Source organism: Pinus tabuliformis, chromosome 1_1 (assembly GCF_031772625.1).
Source record: "Pinus tabuliformis cultivar Carrire ecotype Pingquan chromosome 1_1, CPIR1, whole genome shotgun sequence".
NCBI lineage: Eukaryota > Viridiplantae > Streptophyta > Pinopsida > Pinales > Pinaceae > Pinus > Pinus tabuliformis.
Genome location: NC_142297.1, coordinates 120,029,159 through 120,042,251, shown reverse-complemented (window position 1 = coordinate 120,042,251; position 13,093 = coordinate 120,029,159). Strand labels below are relative to the sequence as shown.

Genomic DNA, 13,093 nt, shown 5'->3' with positions numbered 1-13,093 from the left:
AAAGAGCAGAGCAGATCTAGCAGACGACAGAATAGTGTGCTGCGGACCTTCACGCAGCATAGGCACAGTTGGAGGGGCTCCGTGCCAAGATCACCACACCAGCAAAGTGACTCGGGATGGTTATGCAGTAGAATGATCATTCAGGCCAAGATTTATTTATGGTGGTTAATGTTGGGGATCGACTCCATGTTAGAGACTTTGGGGGCAGACAGGAGGAAGAAGTAGGGGGAGTTGCAGCTGAAGATATGAGTCACAGGAAGTTCGAGCATCCCAGGCATGGCTCTCTGGGATTTCTCCCTTGCAAGAGGGCATGTAGACATAGAGGAAAAGTGAAGTCATTCCCCAGGGATGATCCATCGAAGCCCTGCAAGCTGACAACCTTTTTGGGCTATAAGGCCGGCATGACCCACATCATTAGAGAGGTCGAGAACCCCGAATCGAAGTGTCACAAGAAGGAAACATGGGAGGCTATGATAGTAATTGAGACCCCGTGAATGGTGATCATGGGTGTTGTTGTTTATATCAAGACTCCCATAGGGCTTCAAACCCTTAATAAAGTGTGGGCTCAACACCTTAGCGAGGAGGTGCAGAGGTGGTTTTACAAGGTATGCTCCATGAAACCTTGTTGTGAATTCTTTTGATGGCTGGATTTTACATGTTATTGTCTTCCTAGACCATTTTGTAGGGTTGCATTTGAGTTTTCCTAATGCTATGGAGCTCAATTTCTGGATATAATTTAGATTTGGGTTATTTTAAGCTCTTACGTATCTTACCATGATGGAGATCAGGTTTTGGATGTACAAAATGTGAACTGGAATCATTTACGTGTTCCAACTATTGGCATTGCTTTGATTTCCTTAAATTATCTTCGAAATGCCTGCAAAGGTTTCGGTTCAACCTCTACATCTTGAATTATTTTATAGACCTTGTTTTAGCCAAAACACACAAAAGTCCATATCAGACCCCTCTGCAATTCGTCAGCGGCTAGCGTGGACCTCCCAGGGCCATGGTGAGAATGTGGGGGCCTAATCAAGCATGGAGCTCATTTTGACACCTGGGCTTTGCTAGCATAAAATGAAAAACAAAAAATTCTCTGAATGTTTGTATGATAAATGATTTGTTAGATTGAGGGTATTATACCAAGAACTTGAACATTAAAGTTGTGCAATTATCTCAATATTTTGGCCTAGTAAATGGTGTCTATTAGAGGGATCTAGATTGTTTCATTGCGAATGGGCAGGAGAACGATTTTCTTTGAGAAATAAATATAAAAAGCATTTATATCTAAGTCGGGACCATAAAATGTTGGCCATGGATGACCTTTTGAGCCCAAAGAAGCGTCCCTCATGGAGGAAAATCAGCACTGCAGAGTTGAAAACACATGATAAGATAGACGATCTGTGGATTTCGATAAGTGGGAAGGTTTATGATGTCACTAAATGGTTGGACAATCATCCTGGAGGGGATCTGCCTCTGTTAAATCTTGCAGGCCAGGATGTGACGGATGCATTCATTGCCTATCATCCGGGCTCTGCCTGGAAGTATTTGGATCAGTTCATGATTGGCCTTCATGAAGATTATGAAGTTTCTAAGATTTCCAAGGATTATCATAAGCTTTTGGGGGATTTGAAGAAGGTTGGGTTGTTTAAGGGGCCTCTGTTAGTTTATTTCTTGATAGGTTTATGGATGATGGCGATGAGCCTCATCATTGGGTAATTATATGGGCCTTAATTCACCTCCTAGCTTAGTCAAGCCAACATTTCTCACAACTTATTACATTTTTTTGATTATATTTTGTTTATGAGATGAGTTAGAGTGGAATATTATGCCTAGTGGACTAATATGCATCGAATGCAGGTTTGAAGGAGAAAATAAAGGAATTTTGGCAAAGACTAAGGTTGAAACTCGAATGGGACAAGGGAGAGGGATTATAGGAGGTAAATCCTCCTCATTTACTTCGTCCCCATTCAAATATTTTTCCATTTATCACACTAGCTCGGAGTGCAAGTAGCCAAGTCATGAGGATTAGAAGGCAGCCGAGCAAGTGAGAGACAGAGCTAGTTTATCTCAAGTTTGGGAGCCGAGCCTCCCTAATTTTAAGGAAGTCGTTGGCGAATTTAGTTTTATAAGTAGAGAAGCCTAGAGCCTCATTAGGATTTGAATTTTTGTTGTAAAACTCTAAGTTATTTTCGAGCTCCAGACTTGTGGAAGATTTTGATGTAATTTTATATTTTGGTAATAAGAATGAGTTTTGTTTTGAGCCAGCACTGAGTTAAATTAGAGGGATGAAGCTCTTGGGTTAGGGCCCAACCCCAACAGCCAAGGCTCCTCTTTTTTGTGTCTATATGTTTAAACTTAGTTTCATAGATTCATTGTTAATTTGTCTTTAGAGGTATTTTCATTGCAAGAAGTGTAGATTGGATTAGTTGTTTATTAGTTTGTTTCCATTTGTGCCTTACTTTAGTAGCAGGGATAAAAGAAGCACCACAAGGCTATCAGCAAGTGTCTTGGCCTCACTTCTTCCCTCTAGGATCATGATTTAAGGAAGGGACCCTTATGCAGCCCCAAAAACACAGATTTCTATTTCTTTCATAAGCTTTAGAGGTTATAGTATTTAAGCTAGCATTTGATCAGTTTTTCAAAGTAGGATTTCATTTCCATCTCTTATATATTCATTCTTACAATATATCTCATCCATGGTTCCATTCCTTTCAGCAACTTTCCTCATGCGTAAGGTAGACAGTTAGTCATTAATTATGCTTTTCTAGCTTATGAGAATGCTTCTTTTTTACATAGATTTTTGGAAATTACACATGTTTGAAGCATAGTAGGTGCTTCAGGAGTAGACAGAGATATCATAGCCAACAAACACCTTCCACTTCATCCACCATAATCATTACTTTCTTTCACCATTGCCTTTACTAATTTCATCATTTTACATAGAGATTATTCCAAGCACATTGAGCAAATCAAACCATCTCCTAACCTTGTTGTTGACCTCTGAGTGATCCTAGGCATTTTCTCACTCCATTCCACCCATCAACCACCTTCCCTAAGCCTTCCATCACATCCAACACATCTCATTTTTCTCTCGGCTATATCTTGTAGAAATATAGGGAATCATGTATCTTTCTAGTACATCCTATAGGTTTTCCTGTAGTGGTCTATTTTGAGGCCAAATTGAGGGAAAACCTCTAGGAAGCCACCAAAGTTCACCCAAGGGTCTCCCTCACCATCCAACCATTTCCTAACCCTTCTATCCATCCTCCAACATCCCTACACCACCTGCCACATCACCAAAAGCAATTAGTTTTCATACTTGATTTTGCATGAAAAGACAAAAAAGTCAAAAACATATTTATTTCAGTCCCTGTACTTGCACAATAGTGATGTTTGATGATTTTAACTTCCATGCTTAGACAATATCATTTAGCTCATGTTAATTTAGCATTATTGCAAAGCATAGTTTCTTAGCAGTTAATTAGGAAATGGTGTAATTTAGCATTGAATTTCGGTCTTTTTCATTATTGCAGTAGATTAGATCTCTCTTAGAGTAGATTCCCCTTTCTTCTATCAAGAAGCCAAGCTTCTTCTGAACCCATAGAAGTATGTCTTGAAAACCCTAGTGGTCTCTCACCAGCTGAACACTGACAAAAGACAGAACCATCACTGTTACTTGTGTATACAGCACTGTCACCTCCAAGTTTGTATGAACCCTGTTAGGGTCCAACCCTAACCCCCTTATTTATGTATAGGGTCGAGTCATAGTTATAGTTAATTAAAGAGTCAATAATGCCCATATTAATAATTGTAAGTGGTTGACCTACATTTAAATAAAGGGACCACAATTAGTTGCAAATGGGCCATGGTATTAATAGAACCATGGTACTGACCCATGGTATTGCAAGTATGAATCCTATATAAAGGTTAGAGACTCCCCATTAAGGAGGGTCATGTCTTATTCTGTAATCGAGCCCTGCTCTATTGGAGGTTGCCCCCTGGAAGAGGCAAGTGAACATTTCTTTCATCTTTGAACAATAAAATACATGTTGTTATTTCTCCTTTGTTCTGTGTTCTGGGTTGTATTTCTTCGCACATTTGGTATTCTGGCATCTTCTTGTAGGTAAAGAGCATAACAAGTGGTATCAGAGCACTTTCCAAGGTCAGTGGTATCTCCATTTGTAGTAGAATTTTTTTTTGGCTAGAGACGTGTTCTGGCATCTTTAAACCACAAGATTTGTCATTGAGCACATAAACCTGTGGATTTGGGGAGGCATGCATGCAGGATACACAAGAGGTAGTCACGCTTGTTGGACTCCCTTGTAACCCTTGTGGGTAACCCTTCGAGTAGTAGCACATTAGATAGAACTGCGCATTTACTGTCTTCCACGTACCCTCTGGGTATATCAAAAGCCCCCTAGGCTCACCTGAAAACTCACCGTAGATAAACCATCGGCTGTCTTACTGCTACAGTATATCGAGAAGAGCACTTGGGGAGATTACTCGTGCGTACGATAGGGTAGTCGGGTAGTACGGTTAAGGGTACGGTTGATACTCCTTAGTTAGTGCCCTGAAAGATTGGGCCGAGTACTATTGTTGGACCCTTAAGTATATTGTGATCTATAGCACCTGACACTCCTTGAGACCATAGTTCCCTTGTCTCTCTGAAGATTGCCCATCAGCTTATTTTCTAGATCAGATCTAGCAGGTTGGGTTCTATGCCACCACAACAATCAGATTAACCAGAATACCATTTAGATCTAGCAGCGGGGGTTCAATTGCTACCGCTTACCTACTCACACTCTGCAGTTGAGGGTCTCGCAGACAGATCTGACCGTTTGTGCAGGGAGGCTTGTGGCTCTTATACCTTGGGGTGATTCTCACTGGACATTGGGCAGGATTAACTTTTCTGGGAATTGGCTACTATAGTATTGATAAGTAGGGAGTAAAACTCCTTTCGGAGTAAAAAAAAAAAGTATGAGGCCCTCCTGGGATGCTTATAAGAGACTTAGCCCATAAGAATCAGGACGATGGGCTGAGCAAGGTGGTACCATTCACTTGTCAGCTTCAATTTTCAGGCGGTCCCAAATTTTTTCACAGTGACGACAAGTGAACCAGATCTGTGTATGGTAGAAACCAGAGCTCAAGCTATGGCCAATGAGAAGATGGAATCCCTTGAAAATAGGTTGGATGAATTATCGAGGCAGATCCAGACATTGAATGACACAATCACAAAGGGAAAGTCAGTGGTACAATTGGAGGCATATGCTTTTAATGAAGACCATGAAGGAGAATCTAGTCATTCTCTTCACTTCCATGGAAACCACCAACATTCCCACCCTCGACCACCCAAGTTGGACATGTACAAATTTGATGGCTCTAATCTGGAAATATGGATATCACAAATGGACCAATATTTCATGTTGAATCACATCAGAGATGATGAGACTAAGCTACGTGTGGGAGGCCTTTACTTGGACCAAGAAAGATGGCAATGGTGGTAGTGGCATAAAAAATGCTATGCAAGGCCAATTACTTGGTAGGCGTTCTCAAAATCCCTTTGTGAATGCTTTGAACGTGAATCCAATTTTTTGGGTCGTCTTACTAAGCTCAAACAGACAGGCACAGTACACGACTATATTACAACCTTTGAGAAATTAGCCTTCCGCACAGGAGGTCTGGCAGATGAATTCTACTTGGAATGTTTTATCAATGGTCTCAAAGATGCCATCCAAGCTCACATCCGGATGCACCACCCACCCACATGGCTGGAAGCTTGCACAATGGCTCGTGAAGTGGAACACGCGTTAGTAGCCTAGTCGCCTCGTCCAAATTTCATAGCCAAGGGATGCCCCACCCAGGCTCTGGGCACTACCCAAACACTTAAGGTTCAAAAGGTGTCACTAGCAGAAATGGTGGAAAGAAGAAAGCAAGGATTTTGTTACTACTGTGATGACAAATACTCCCCAGGGCATAAATGCAAGGAACCCAAATTCTTTCAAATTGATGCTACTGATCACAGTTCATCTGAGGAAGCCCCATCCTTTGAGGGACTAGAGGAGGAAGATGAGGACAACCAATAGGACAATGAGCTCCCAGCTACACCAGAAGAACCAGTTATCTCACTCCATGCTTTGGCAGGCATTTATTCTCCCCAAACTCTCAAAATCAGAGGTTTTATTAAACATCGCCCTGTAGTAGTCTTGATTGATAGTGGCAACATGCATAACTTTATCCATCAGCGAGTCGCAAAAGCTGTGCATTGTTTTGTCAGAGCATTCTCTAATTTCCAGGTATAGATTGTTGATGGGGGGACAATGAAATGTGATGGCCGCTGTGAAAATATCAAACTTCAGATGGGAGATTACCACCTAAAGACCCATACATTTTCCATCAACATGGGTGGGTGTGACATTGTCTTCGGTACTGAATGGCTCCGCACACTCGGCCCAATCACATTGGATTTCTAGGAGTTATATATGACCTTTAAGCAGAATGCCCACATGCATACCCTTCGCAGACTCCAAGCAGGTACTCCTTCTATCATCAGCTCACATCGGATGGAAAATTTGTTATAAAAGGGCCACCATGGAGTTATCTCCCATTTTAATGCCATTCAGGCCTTCAAGCCCCCTACTCTTCATATTCATATTGAGATGCAACAGGTCTTAAACAACCATCTATGGGTCTTTGACAAACCTCATGAGCTTCCACCATTGAGAGGGGAACATGATAATAGCCTTACTTTGGTCCCAGGGGCACAACCATTGAATGTGCACCCATGTAGATACCCTTTCACCCAAAATAATGAAATTGAAAAAATCATCAAGGAACTCATGGAAGTTGGTGTTGTTCATCCTAGCATTAGTCCTTATTCATCGCTTGTGGTCATGGTGCTCAAGAAAGATGGGGAATGGCATATGTTTCTAGACTTCAGGGCCCTCAACAAGCTAACAGTCAAAGATAAATTTCCCATCCTGGTTGTTGATGATTTGCTGGATGAACTGAATGGGGCTCAATTCTTTACTAAGCTAGACCTTCGCTCAGGCTATCACCAAATTCACATGAAAGAAGTAGACATTCCGAAGACTACTTTCCGAACTCATGAAGGCGCAAAAATGTCATAGTGGATGCTTTATCACATCAATTTGAAGAGGACAACACGCTGCTAGCAATCTCTCTTCCCATTCCAGAGTGGATTGAAGAAGCTCGCAAGGAATGCTTTTCACATCCTTCGCTCTCCCAACTCATTCATAACTTGCAAGAAGATCCAAATTCCACAACGGGCTACTCTTGGAAGTATGAGATTCTTCGCTACAAGGACAAAGTAGTGATATCACTAACATCCACCCTCAAAAGGAACACTTTGGCAGACTTGCACTCAGCTCCCACTGCAGGCCATTCAGGCTTTCAGAAGACTTATGCTCGCACTCATCATTCCTTCTTTTGGACAGGCATGAAAAAGGACATTCTTACTTTTGTAGCTAAATGTGATGTGTGTCAGCACCACAAAGGAGAAACAGTCAAGTCCCCAGGCACTCTACAACCATTGCCCATACCTGCCTCAATCTGGACAGATGTTTCTATGGATTTCATTACTAGTCTCCCGAAGTTAGGCAACAAGTCAGTCATCATGGTGGTTGTGGACAGAATTTCTAAGTATGCTCATTTTTTCACCCTACCCCACCCTTTTACACCCACTTTGGCGGCTCAATCTTTCATGGACCAGATCTTCAAATTGCATGGCATGCCCACTTCCATTGTGTCTGATCATGACCCGATCTTCACCAGTAACTTTTGGCAAGAAATTTTCAAGCTACAAGGCACCCAACTCCAACTCAGTACTTCCTATCATCCCCAAATTGATGGACAAACTGAAGTAGTCAACAAATGTCTGGAGACCTACCTCAGGTGTTTCACTTCAGAAAAGAAACATCTATGGGTATAGTGGTTACCTCTAGCCACATGGTGGTATAATACTAACTATCATGCCACCACCAAGATGATTCCATATGAAGCAGTTTATGTTCAACTCCCCCCTTCACCTACTTATATCCCTGGATGCTCTTAGGTACAAGCAATGGATCAAATCCTACAGAACCATGCAACCATGCTCACCCACCTCAAAGATAATCTCCATCAAGCTCATAATCGCATGAAGCAATAGGTAGACCAACATCATTCAGAGCGCACATTTCAAGAAGTGGATCAGGTATTCTTGAGGCTACAACCATACAAGAAAACATCACTCAAATACAAGGTTCGTTAGAAATTACCTCCAAAATTCTACGGATCATCTCAAATACTTCAGTGCATTGGTGAAGTAGCCTACAAGCTAGCCTTGCCACCCACTACAAAAATCCATCTCATCTTCCATGTCTCATGCCTCAAGAAAGTGGTAGGGAACAATTGCAGAATTCAAACTAGTCTACTGGAAGTGGATGAAGAAGGTTCAATATGGCTCCAACCTGAATAAGTTCTTGACACCCGAGAACAGTACCTGCGCGGTCGCACAATCAAGTAATTCCTCGTCAAGTGGAAAGACACCTCTCTAGAAGATGCAACTTGGGAACCAACCACTATTCTTCAACAGTTTCCGTAGCTTCAGCCTTGAGGACAAGGATGTTGTTATGAGGGAGGGCATGCTAGGTTCCAACCCTAACCCCCTTATTTATGTAATAGGGTCGAGTCATAGTTATAGTTAGTTAAAGAGTCAATAAAGCCCATATTAATAATTGTAAGTAGTTGACCCGCATTTAAAGAAAGGGACCACAGTTAGTTGCAAATGGGCCATGGTATTAATAGAACCATGGTACTGACCCATGATATTGCAAGTATGAATCTTATATAAAGGATAGAGACTCCCCATTGAGGAGGGTCATGTCTTATTCTATAATCGAGCCCTGCTCTATTGGAGGTTGCCCCCTCGAAGAGGCAAGTGAACATTGCTTTCATCTCTGAATAATAAAATACATGTTGTTATTTCTCATTTTGTTTTGTGTTCTGGGTTATATTTCTTCACACATTTGGTATTCTGGCATCTTCTCATAGGTCAAGAGCATAACAAACCCTGGGTTGATAATGTAAAGCTGGTAGCCCAGGAGTTGCATCATTATTGCTGCAATACTGGCACTCATCAATTTTTGGCATCGTTGTCGGGGAGGTGTCTGAGTAATATGTGATTATTGCTTTATTTCTTCTATTTCTTGTTTCTAATATTCTGCAATTAGTTTTATTTATGCAAAAGTACTTAGTTGCTCCCTTTTTCATTCTACATTCTCTACTTTCCTTTCCATTTTGCAAGCAAGATTTCAATTCAACAATTAGTTTTCATTCAGTCAGTAGTTTTCATTCAATCTGCAATTTCAATTCTGAAAATTACTTTCTGAGTTTGAAAAAAAAAATACAAAACCAAACCAAAAACATTTCTTTTCATGCCTCGTAGGAATAGGGATAACTTAGGGAAATTTTTGCCAAATACCCCCACTGCATCAAACAACCAACCTTCCCTCTTCTTCGGTGGCTATGAACTGGAGGAACCCTTAGGTGATCAACCTGACATATTTGAAGAACCTACAGGGAAGAAGAAGAAGAAGAACCCATTCCTACCAAACCAATGGCTGAAAACATAAATGACAAAGGAAATAGAGAGAGAGTTAAGGGTGCCTTCCCCATCAGGGAAACCAATGGGGACACTAATATGAAAAATATAAGCCCCTCTACCCTTCCTCATTTCCATGGCTTAACCACAAAAGATCCAAACACTTTCCTATTTGAGTTTTTTGTTATATGCCGAACCTATGACTATATAGATGATAAGAAGAAGTTGAAACTATTTCCATATACCCTCAAGGATGCATCATTGCACCGTTTCATGGGTTTACTTGGGGATAGCATCACAACTTGGGCTCAAATGCAGCAAGCCTTTAACAACAAGTATTGAGACTACTGTAGGTCAAAGGATACTAAAGAGGAAATTTTAAAGATGAACTTAGGAAGTGATGAGTCCCTAGAGGATTATGAAGAAAGATTCCAGCTTAGTTACAAAAGGGCTAGGTGCACACTTGACCTTGTGTCACTAAAGCTCGTCCTGCTTAGGGGAGTAAGGGAAGATCTTTTGGATACCCTACACTTGTTAGCAGGAGGAGATATTTACCAGTTACCCTATGAGGAAATCAAGACTGTATTTAGAAACTATTCTAGGGTAGCCTAGAAAAAGGGTAGGGGTAGTCAAGCTATGGTCAGTACATCCTCTTCCAACTCATTCATCAAGGGTGAAATTAGAAACATGCTGGAAGATTTCAAGAGTGAGATGATGCAAACCCTTTCCTTACAAATGGACACTATGCACATTAAGATAAATCAGGAGGAAGCAGAGAGAGCCTTGGCCATTTTATGTCCTAGATGCACAAGGAGGAACCCTAGGAATGAATGTCCATTAACTTGTATTGAAATTTGCTCAGTCTATGAAGAAAACCACTCCACAGACAAGTGCCCTTCTTATCCTGGACTCAAAGGTGTATATCAAGGATCTGAAGGGCTCACTGAGCAACTCTGATACATGAACCAAAGGAGACCTCATGGGCCTAGGCCATACCAGCAGGGCATGCAAGGGTCATCCCATGCAGTTTACAACCCCAACCAGACCACATCCATACCTTCTTGGGGACTCCCTACTCATCCTTCCTAGTCTACACCTCCTCCTTGGTCCTTTGCATCTTAGTATCACTCCCAGCTAGCCAGCTAGTCATTTCAACCATATGCTCTGCCACAACCTTAGTGGAATGCACCACCCTAGGGGTGGAGGCCCCAATACAACAATTTTCTAGCTTTATTGCCTCCACCACCTGCCCAACCATAGTTGTTACACTTTGCTCCACCCAAGCAACCCCAGATGCCTGCCCAACCAAATCCGAACCTGAACAACAGACAGGCTCAACAAGTATACAGTGGAGAGACATCATATCCATCTTATGTTGTGGAAATCCAAGAAATTAACCTGAGATCTGGGAGAGTTCTCCCAGATAACCAACCTCCACCTCCACCTAGGGAGGTTGAGGAAGAAAGAGAGGAAAACATTCTTAAATTAAATCCACCCTTTCTTGAGAGATTAACCCAACCAATCCAGCCTACCCTAGAAGAGACTAAACTTATGGGAGAATTGAAAAATCTATGTGTAAAGATTCCACTTCTCCAAGCAATAAAAGATGTGTTTGTTTACAATAAGTTGATTAAGGAGAAGTGCTTCAAGCATCGAGGGAGGCAAAGAAGAGATTCCCCTACCATTAATGTCATTGGACAACTGTCCAACTTAATGCTGGGGTAGGTAATATATCCAAAGTACTTGGACCCTGGAAGCCCTATAGTAGATGTGCACATCAATGGCACCATTGTCCCACACACTTTGATCAAACTTGGAGCTTCCATTAATGTGATGACAAGGACACAATGCTCAAGCTTAACATCCAGGGTTCATTGAGGAAGACCACAATATTTCTGTAACTTGCATATTTCTCTACAATGACCCTTGAGGGGATTGTGAACGATGTGATGGTCTCCATTGACTCTTGGGAGTACCTTGCAGATTTCCTAGTTCTCCAGCCTAATTCTAAGCTTACCGGTTACCCTCTCATCCTTGGGAGACCTTGGTTGGCTACTTCCAATGCTTACATCAACTATAGAGCTAGGAATATGACCATCAAGAATGGGCATATTATGTCCAAGAAGTTAGTCCTATGCCCTCCTACTTAGCCATCTCTACAGCATGATTTACCTTTATGGCTAGAGGAGGAGGAGGAAGATGAAGTTTATTTCACCCAACTTTATACTTTAGAAACAACCATGGGAGGAGGACAACAGAATAAAGATGATTTTATTGAACACCTACTCCAAAGTCCAACTCCCAGTACATTGTCCTTAGAAGATGTGGTAAAGGAACTCATCCAATTGACCTATGCTTGGCCAATTCCAAGCCTCTCCATGTCAAACCCATAGAATTTGGCCCTAAGAGAACCTTGAAAATCAATCCATCTCTTTCTTCTCTCCAAGAAGAGAAGTTATGCAACATGCTAAAGGAACATCTAGATGCCTTTGCTTGGAGTTATAAAGAAATGGAGTGAATCCCTCAGTATGTACTCATCACATATACATAAAGGAGGGTTTCAAGCTAGTCCAACAACCCCAAAAGAGGATGAATCCAACTCATAAAGGTATAGTCAAAGAAGAATAGTAAAAACTACTAGATGCATGATTCATTTACCCTATCTCCAACAGTGAGTGCGTCTCTTATTTGGTGTTAGTTCCAAAGAAAAATGGTATGTGGAGGATTTGTGTCGATTATAGGGAGTTGAACAAAGCCACCAAGAAGGGCCATTTCCCTCTACCTTTCATCGACTAAGTTCTAGATGGCCTGGTAGGGAAAAAGTTTTTCTCTTTCCTAGAAGGATTCAGTGGGTACAACCAAATCCAGATCAGCCCAGAAGACCAGGATAAAACCATCTTCACTAGTCCTTGGGGTACTTTTGCCTATAGGGTCCTTTCTTTTGACCTATGCAATGCTCTTGCCTCTTTCTAGAGAGCAGTCCTAAGTATCTTTGCCGAGTTAGTCCATGATGTGATAGAAATTTATATGGATGATTTTACACCTTATGGATGTGATTTTCAAGAAGCTCTATCCAACCTCGGTAAAGTACTGCACAAATGCATTGAAATGAACCTGTCTCTCAGTTCCGAAAAATGTGAATTTTTGATGACTGCAGGGACCGTGCTAGGTCATTCAATATCTCAGCAAGGACTGCAGGTGGACCCAAACAAAATAGCTATGATCCAAAGGGTCCCACCTCCTCAAAAGCATAGGGATGTCAAAAATTTCCTAGGGTTAGATGGATACTACTGAAGGTTCATAAAGGACTTCAGCAAATTGGCCTCCTTTATTTTGGTTGTTGGCCAAGGACTCTGAGTTTATATGGTCAAAACGTTGTCAAGAGGCCTTAGACACCCTAAAGAACAAGTTAACCACTGCATCGATTCTCCAAGGCCCAAATTGGGCCCTTCCTTTTCATATTCATGCTGATGCCTCACACAAATCCATAGG

The 13,093-nt window shown here is 41.6% G+C and overlaps 2 pseudogenes; both read left to right on the top strand.

Moving 5' to 3' along the window:
* The first annotated feature begins 230 nt into the window (after nt 1-230).
* Nucleotides 231-13,093, top strand: part of LOC149211937 (large ribosomal subunit protein uL3-like) — a 103,202-nt pseudogene continuing 90,339 nt past the window's right edge.
* Nucleotides 1,312-13,093, top strand: part of LOC149211938 (acyl-lipid (9-3)-desaturase-like) — a 65,794-nt pseudogene continuing 54,012 nt past the window's right edge.